The sequence below is a fragment of the Silene latifolia genome, chromosome 9, assembly GCF_048544455.1.
Source record: "Silene latifolia isolate original U9 population chromosome 9, ASM4854445v1, whole genome shotgun sequence".
Classification (NCBI taxonomy): Eukaryota; Viridiplantae; Streptophyta; class Magnoliopsida; order Caryophyllales; family Caryophyllaceae; genus Silene; species Silene latifolia.
Window position 1 is genome coordinate 180,859,822 of NC_133534.1, and position 8,597 is coordinate 180,868,418.

At 40.1% G+C, this 8,597-nt stretch overlaps 1 non-coding gene across 1 annotated transcript; it reads left to right on the plus strand.

Annotated features, from left to right (window-relative positions):
• The first annotated feature begins 380 nt into the window (after nucleotides 1–380).
• Nucleotides 381–489, plus strand: LOC141603620 (small nucleolar RNA R71). Its single transcript, XR_012525483.1, has one exon. It is a non-coding gene; the product is annotated as a small nucleolar RNA R71 (small nucleolar RNA).
• The last annotated feature ends 8,108 nt before the right edge of the window (nucleotides 490–8,597 follow it).

Genomic DNA, 8,597 nt, shown 5'->3' on the forward strand with positions numbered 1-8,597 from the left:
ACTCAATCCCGGCTGCTTCTATTTTCGCCACTTGAACCAAAAGAGTTCGGACCATTTCTCTCAATTTCGCGGTCTCATCTGAATTATGGACAGGAATTTCAACTCGTTCCTTGGAAGCTTCGGAGGTCTCGAGCTTCTCGAGACGGGCAGTAATAGAAGTAATGAGTGTCACAACGGCACTCATTTCATCACTTTGCTTGCGTGATTTTCCACGTGAACTCCCAAACTTAGCTCTATGGACAGCCATCTCCTCAATAGTGTTCCAACCTCTATTCTGACCGGTATTGTTTTGGGACCTACCATTCGCAGCTGCGTCCAGGATGACCTTGTAATCATCATATAAAGCATTATAGAATAAGTTGCAAAGGTACCACTGCTGGAAACCGTGGTGAGGGACAGACCGAACAAAATTCTTGAAACGTCCCCATGCTTCACAAAATTCCTCATCAGGTCCTTGCTGGAAATTTGTGATTTTACTTCTCAAAGCATCAGTCTTTGCAAGTGGGAAGTATTTTTTGTAGAAGGCCAATGCGAGAGATGTCCAATCTGTGACTCCAGCTGCTACCCTATCAAGGTAGCGGTACCAATCTCGCGCAGAATCCTTCAAGGATTATAAGAACATCACCCCCCTTTACTTCATCCTGAGTCACCCCAGCCGGTATAGGTATGGAACAGCAGTAGTCTGTGAAAATTTCCATATGCTTTGAAGGATCCTCATCTGGTAGACCAGCAAACTAATTTCGCTCCACTAAGTCAATATAAGAGGAACGAAATTCGAACTGACCAGTAGTAGGGGTAGGTAACACGTGCCTCTTTGGGAGGTGCTGCTCTTTTGGCTGAGGATTGTCATATATCGTATTCATGTTCGCCAAACTGAGAGTACTCAAGTATTCCTCTCAAAAACCTGTCTTCTAACTGTGCAAAAGCAAAACTAGAAGCAAAGGTAAGCAACGGCCTCAAGGGACCAAAGTTCCTTGAGACAAGAAAAATAAACTAAAAATAAAGAAAACAGAATTACACCGTCTCCCCGGCAACGGCGCCAAAATTTGATACCATCGTTTTGTATCAAAATTAAATTTATAATTCCAAACTAAAACTATAGCTAGTGATAGTAAGGGTCGAACCACAGAGAGACAAGATTAATTTTGTTTGTTATTTCCAGTCTATAAAAGTAGCAATTAAGTGGGGGTTTTGAAATTGGTTGACTAATTTGACTAATTGCTAAAATAAGAATTTCTCAACAAGATAAAAGGAAGATCGGGAACTTCGGTTCACCATGGCTAAGGTCAGGTCAAAAGGGTAGTAGAGGTCATATGATACGGCCTTAGGAAATATGAGCAAGCCTTTCGATCAATGCTCAAAATTAACCTTACGGTCTTCTAATTCCCTAGAATTTCTCAAAGCTTTCGCTCAAAGGAAATTCCAAATCTAATGACAACCTAACCTACTAATCTTTCAATCTAGCAAGATAGGTTTATCAAAAAGTAATAAAATCAATATGTAAGAAAATCATACTAATAAAATTGACCCTAACTCATGCCATGGCTCACCTCGTTCCCAATCAAGGCAATTAGCTACTCATGACTAAAACTATAACAATTGCAAAATTAAAGGCAAAGAACAAGATTGACATAATTGAAATTGAATTAAAGACAAAGGAATAAAAGATGAATCTCTGAAAGTAAATTAATAACAACAAGTATTGAAATAACAAGAAATTAAAGAAGAAGGAATTTGCATAAAATCTTACTAATTAGATGATGAACAAAGTATTCAAATTCGATTTTCGTCGTCCCTTGCGAAAACTAGATCTAAAAGCAGTTCTTGAATAATGAAAAGCATAACCTAAAATTGTAGCTGCGTTCCACTGATAAACGATGCCAAAAGTTAATTACAAATTGGGCTTTTAAAAGTCTAACACGAAGAATTAATCTCATCTCGCAGACTGTTCGATCGACTGGTGTGCATGGTCGATCGAGTGGTCATAGCAGAACAGTAGCGTCTGAAGAAGTTCCACGGTCGATCAACTGGTGAACATGGTCGATCGACTGGCTGAGCTGTGCAGTAGCCTCCTGTCCTCTTCCAAACAACCTCTAAGCTCCATGCACGCATCCCGAGGTGAGTGAGTACGAACTTCCTTCTTCTAAGCTTCCCTGAAGTTGCCTCCGGAGGACGATTTAGGCTTGATTTAGCCCACTTTCACTCATCCCTACAATAAATCATAGAAATTGCAAAGTAAACCGTTTCGGGAGAAATAGTAGCCTTAAGCTAACAATTATGCATGGAAATACGTGCCAAAACTGCAAATAAAGTGTATAGAATATGCACGTATCACCACCTTACCCGCTCGAGGCGTCCATATCAAAATGTCACTCAAACGAGTGGTCCAGTCGCTACTAACACCAATGTCATCACACCAAATGACGGCGAAGATACTTGTCCTGAGCACTTATTGAAGCAACTTCAAACGACAACGGATGATCTTTCAGTCTGGCAACTATTTGCAAGTTTATTTCCTCATCGCCAGGCTTCACTGCCAGGATTGGCTAAATTGAACGTGGCACACGACTCTACACCCGATGACGTCGTCAACCTAGTCTTCCAAGACTCAGTCAATCTAAGTAACCCAGTTACTTTCTCAGATGAGGACTTGCCTCCCTTTGGCGTCACTCATAACCTCACCCTATACATCACAGTCACATGCTTGAAGAAAAACGTACCAATGACTTTGGTGGATGATGGCTCCGCAGTCAATGTCATAACACTAAAAATAGCATATAAGTTAGGCATGAAAGAATCAGACTGGACTCCTACTAACCAAGGCGTTCGGGCGTACGATGGAATGCGACGTAAAGTAGTGGGCCTAGTTAACCTTAGTGTGGCCACTGGGCCAGTCGAGCGAAAGGTTAATTTCCAGATAGTGGACATCGAGGCATCTTTTAATATACTTCTGGGTAGGCCCTAGATTCACTCTTCCAAAGCAGTAACATCCACTATACACCAAAAGATCAAGATCCCTCTAGATGGCAAGGTAGTGACAATCACCTCGTCGCCTATCAAGGCTGTTATAGAGAAAATGTCAAGAAACCAAGTAGTTGCAGATCTAGTGTACGAGCTTGGAGGATTTAAAATCATAAACCTTATAGAGAATGAGCTGGCTCCCTTTTATTTCGACCCATACGCGAACTTAGTGGTCAACCACATGCTCTAATCCCAGGGCTACTTCCCAGGAATGCAACTAAACCTTATCAGAAAGAGTACATTTCACCTATTAAGGAAGGTGATTCCCAAAAGATACCACTAGGCTTTGGGTACAAACCAACGAAAGCCGAAACTACTCAAGTTCGGGATCGCAAAAGTAAGGGAATCCAAATGCAACCCTATCTCCCTACACTAAATGGCTACTTCATTACAGTAGGGGATTGTGAACATTTGCAGGTACAAAGGCATTCAACTAGCTAGAATCGAGGTCTTCCACGATTGCTACTTCATTCCTCCAGAAACGGTTCCTACCGTGAAAATTTATCAGACACCTTGTCTCGACGATGAGGTTGTTAGCCTTCAATTTGAAGAGGATCGATTCGTCAGGATAGCGCAGGATGAGATCATTACCATGATACTTAAAGACGACCATTTCAACCCTACGACGCTGATCACTAACGCCAGCTAAAATCAGCTGAAAGGATGGAGAAAGTCGATCAAATGGACCAATAATCAAGGAAGGGTCTTCAAGCTCACAACTGGAGAAGGAGAGATGTTCAAAGGAGAACCCGAAGACGATGAATTCGAGTCAGAGTCGGAATTAGAGTCGGAGTCGAAGCCTAAGTCTAGAGAAGTCGCTAGAGAGTCTCCTCATGTCGTCACTCCCCACACCTCTATCTCGCCTAGCATAGTATCGCCTAGTAACAGTAGCTTGGGGCATGTCCCAGCAATTGTCCCTTTACTGCCACTGAGTACTGCGCAGATGGCTTCTTTGTTTCAGCTATTTTCAAACATTAATATGAATAAATCTGATTCTGCTTACTCCTTGTGTTATTCTGAATGCAATTCTATTTACAATGATAATGAGGATGATCCTGACCCAGACTTAATTGAATTACCTCCCTGTATATTTAAAGAAATAGTAGAAGATGGGGAAGGGGCACCAGTTATAGAAAAAACCGAACCTATCAACGTAGGAATGGAGTTAGAACCCCAAGAACTTTGGATAGGGAAGACCCTAGACCCAACTAAAAGGGCAAATTTCATCAACACCCTACACGAATTCAAGGACATCTTTGCTTGGTCCTACAAAGACATGCCAGGAATCGACAGGGATATTGCAAAACATCGCATTCCAATCAAACCAGGTTTCAACCCGTGAAACAGAAGCTTCGTCGTATGAGGACAGAGTGAGCTCTAAAGATTAAAGAAGAAGTCGGTAAGCAATTTGAAGCTGGATTCATCAAACTTTCCGAGTATTCAGATTGGGTGGCTAACATAGTCCCCGTTCCCAAAAAGGATGGGTGAATCCGGGTTTGTGTTGATTTCAGAGACTTGAACAAATCGAGTCCTAAAGACGACTTCCCTCTACCACACATCGATATATTGGTAGATAATACAGCGGATCATGCGTTGTTATCCTTCATAGACGGGTATGCAGGGTATAACCAAATTAAAATGTCCATAGAAGATATGCACAAGACATCCTTCGTCACTCAGTGAGGCACATACTGCTATACTGTTATGCCATTCGGGTGAACGAAAAAAAAGGAGCTTTATACTAACATATTCATATATGTTTTTGTTAATTTACTCATAAAATTAAATAGTGATCTTATGCATGCAAACAATGAACAAAATAAAGAAGAAATATTCATCCTTACATATGGTTTTCGGATCAAAGGGCACAAGAGAGTTCTCCTACTCTCTTGTTCTTGAGCTTTCCTTAATGGATGAACAAGGATTCAAGATGAGAATCCCTCCCAAGGATTTATACCCAAGATAAACTCTTAATAAAACTAATATTATTATTACTAGAATAATATTAATTTTGTATGAAAATTGACCCAAAAATATTTGGTTTCTCTATCAAAACCGGTTGGGAGAGAGGAAGAATAGAGGAAATTTTTATCTTTCTAAAACTCTTGTTTTTAGATGGATGAATGAATAATAATCACTAGTAAGTATCTTAGTGAATATTGGGCAAAATAAGAAGAAAAACCACAAGGGTTTTCTTCCCAAAACCGGGTGGGAGAGGAGGAACAAAGGAGCCAATGCATGCTCAAGGTTGCCTTCACAAGAACATGTAGGCATGCAAGTCTAGTATTAGGTAAACATGATTATGTTTACCACTAATACAATTAACCTAATATTTTCCTAATCCTCTCCAATATTTCGGTCAAGAGGAAAAAATGGACTCCATTTTATCTTTGTCAAAATGTCAATTTGTCATATGTCACATGTCACATGTCACATAAATTTATTATGTATTTTTAACATATTAAAAATCAACGTATTAATAAAAATACGTCATATACAAAAATCGACCTAGTAATTCATAATTACTTGTACCAAAATATTTTACCAATTATAAATCACAATAACTTGGATTTATAATAATTAATTCAATTTCAATTGTTTCCTTAAACAATAATTTCATCTGAGTAATGAAACAATTCGATTACTTAGACCGTATCTTATTTAATCAGATTACAATGAGATACGTAAATTTTACTTCCAAAATCGTCCGTCAATTTTCAAGTAATTTAATTAATTCGTAACGTTATACGATCAATTAAATGATCAATTAAGAGTAATATCCTTTAGGTATGACCTAGGGGATCAACTGATCACCACCGTCGCACGACAGTAATGTCAAACTCTAGTCAGCCAACCATTACCGATATGTGTGGACCAGTTGACAGTAAAAATACTTCCCAATTGTATTCTTTTAAAATGAGACTTAAACATGTGATCATCATGATCAACAGTTGTGATCGCATTATTGTCGGAGGACACATATTCCAACAATCTTCCACTTGTCCTCGACAAGTGTGCGTCACCAATTCTATTGTCCTATTACTATCTCCCACTCAATGCAAGGTGTCTTTCAGGTCGTACTTGCAAGTGATCATATCGAGAGTGGTTTCCTCGATCTGGAGAATAACTGATTGACCGAATTTATCCACCATGGATTCATTCCGAGCGTGGCAACGCATTTCCAGTTCATTACTCCTCGAGTGGCCCTGAGATATTGTTATAACCCTGACTAGGGGTGGACAATTCCTATCGCACTCATTCCCTTTGACTAGCCAAAGCCATCATAACCCAAAATGTGCCCATTTGACCCCATTTACGAAGGTCGTAGTAACACAAATCAAAGTTAATCTGAAACTGTGCCATCTTAGGCGAATAGTCTTTAGTCAAAAGAATCGACTCATTTGAATACTTAGTAGCTCTCGCCACGACCAGGCTATATAAATTTGCCAGAACTCTATAAGCGGTCATTAGGCCCGACAAAATGTTCTTAACAATCTGCCTATGTGATCGACTAGTCATCTCACATGACTCTATGGCACTTGAACTTGCCATCAATCGCATCACACTCTAGTCACTTCGAGACGTCACCTCATACAAGTGACTATGGGCAAATACTATGTTAATCCGTGTTCACTTTAACGGGGTTCAATTGTCACTACAACCCGTTTGGATGTAACAATGTATAAATTAAGGATAAAAGACAAATGTGATTATGAACATGAATAAAAACAACACTTATATTTCATTTCAAAATCTAACATAGACTTGGTACACGTTTAAGTCCCATGGACGCCATATGTCCATCATGTTTAGCCTGCGATAAAGGCTTGGTGAGCGGATCGGCTATGTTGTCATCCGTCCCAACCTTACAAATCGCAATTTCCTTTCTTTCAATAAAATCTTTTATTACATGATATTTTCTAAGTACATGTCTAGATCTATTACTAGACTTCGGCTCCTTAGCTTGGAAGATCGTCCCACTATTATCACAATAGAGAGTGATGGGATCATTAGCGGTAGGTACTACTTTTAGACCTTCCGTGAATTGCCCGATCCACACAGCTTCCTTGGCAGCTTCTGATGCTGCAATGTACTCAGCCTCCGTTGTTGAATCCGCGGTTACAGCTTCCTTGAAGATTCTCCAGCTTACGGCACCACCATTGAGCATGAAAACGAAACCAGCTTGTGATTTCATGTCATCTCTATCTGTTTGAAAACTTGAGTCCGTGTATCCATTAACACGCAGCTCAGTGTCTCCTCCAAACACAAGGATAGATTCCTTAGTTCTTCTCAAGTACTTAAGGATGTTCTTGACGGCTATCCAGTAACTCTCACCTGGATTTCTTTGATATCTACTCGTCATGCTCAAGGCATACGAGACATCAGGACGTGTGTATATCATGGCATACATGATTGTTCCAATAGCGGAAGCATAAGGGATCGTCTTCATGCGTTCAACATCATGGGGTTCGGAGGGAGATTGAGTCTTGCTCAATATCGTCCCAGTTACCATAGGTACCAATCCCCTTTTGGATTTGTCCATGCTGAACCGTCGAAGAATCTTATCAACATAAGACTCTTGACTTAGTGCCAATATCCTCTTGGATCTATCTCTATGGATCCGGATACCTAATATGCGTTGTGCTTCTCCTAAATCCTTCATTTGGAAGTGGTTACCTAACCACTTCTTAACAGAAGACAACATCGGAATATCATTTCCAATGAGTAGTATGTCATCGACATACAAGATTAGGAACACAACATTGCTCCCACTAAATTTCATGTATAAACATGGTTCCTCAACACTTCGAGTGAAACCATTTTCTTTTATAACATGATTGAATCGATGATTCCAACTTCTAGATGCTTGCTTAAGACCATAAATGGATCTCTTAAGTTTGCACATTTTGTTAGGATTTTTAGAATCAACAAAACCTTCGGGTTGTATCATGTACACCTCTTCTTCTAAATGCCCATTTAGAAAAGAGGTTTTGACATCCATTTGCCATATTTCATAATCATGAAATGCGGCAATCGCTAACAAAATCCGTATGGATCTTAGCATGGCTACGGGTGCGAAGGTCTCATCATAATGGAGACCTTGGACTTGGGTAAATCCTTTTGCCACTAGCCTAGCTTTGTAGACATCATCATGTCCTTCTATGCCATTTTTGATTTTGAATATCCATTTGCATTGAAGAGGTCTTGCCCCTTTAGGCAAATCTACCAAGTCCCAAACTTGGTTTTCATGCATAGAATCCATTTCGGACTTCATGGCTTCAAGCCATAAGGAGGAATTTGGACTAGAGATTGCAGTCTTGTAGGTGGCGGGCTCGTCACTTTATATAAGCAATACATCGAGTGTTCCATCTTCTTCGATAAGTCCCACATATCGATCGGGATGGCGTATAACTCGGCCCGTTCTTCTAAGTGGAGGAGGGACAACCGCATTAGACGACGAAGGAACATCTTCTTGCGTCTCTACCTCGGTTTGTGGCTCTTGAACTTCATCAAGTTCAAAATTTCTCCCACTCTGTCTCTTAGAAATAAACTGATTTTCTAAGAAGACAGCCTCG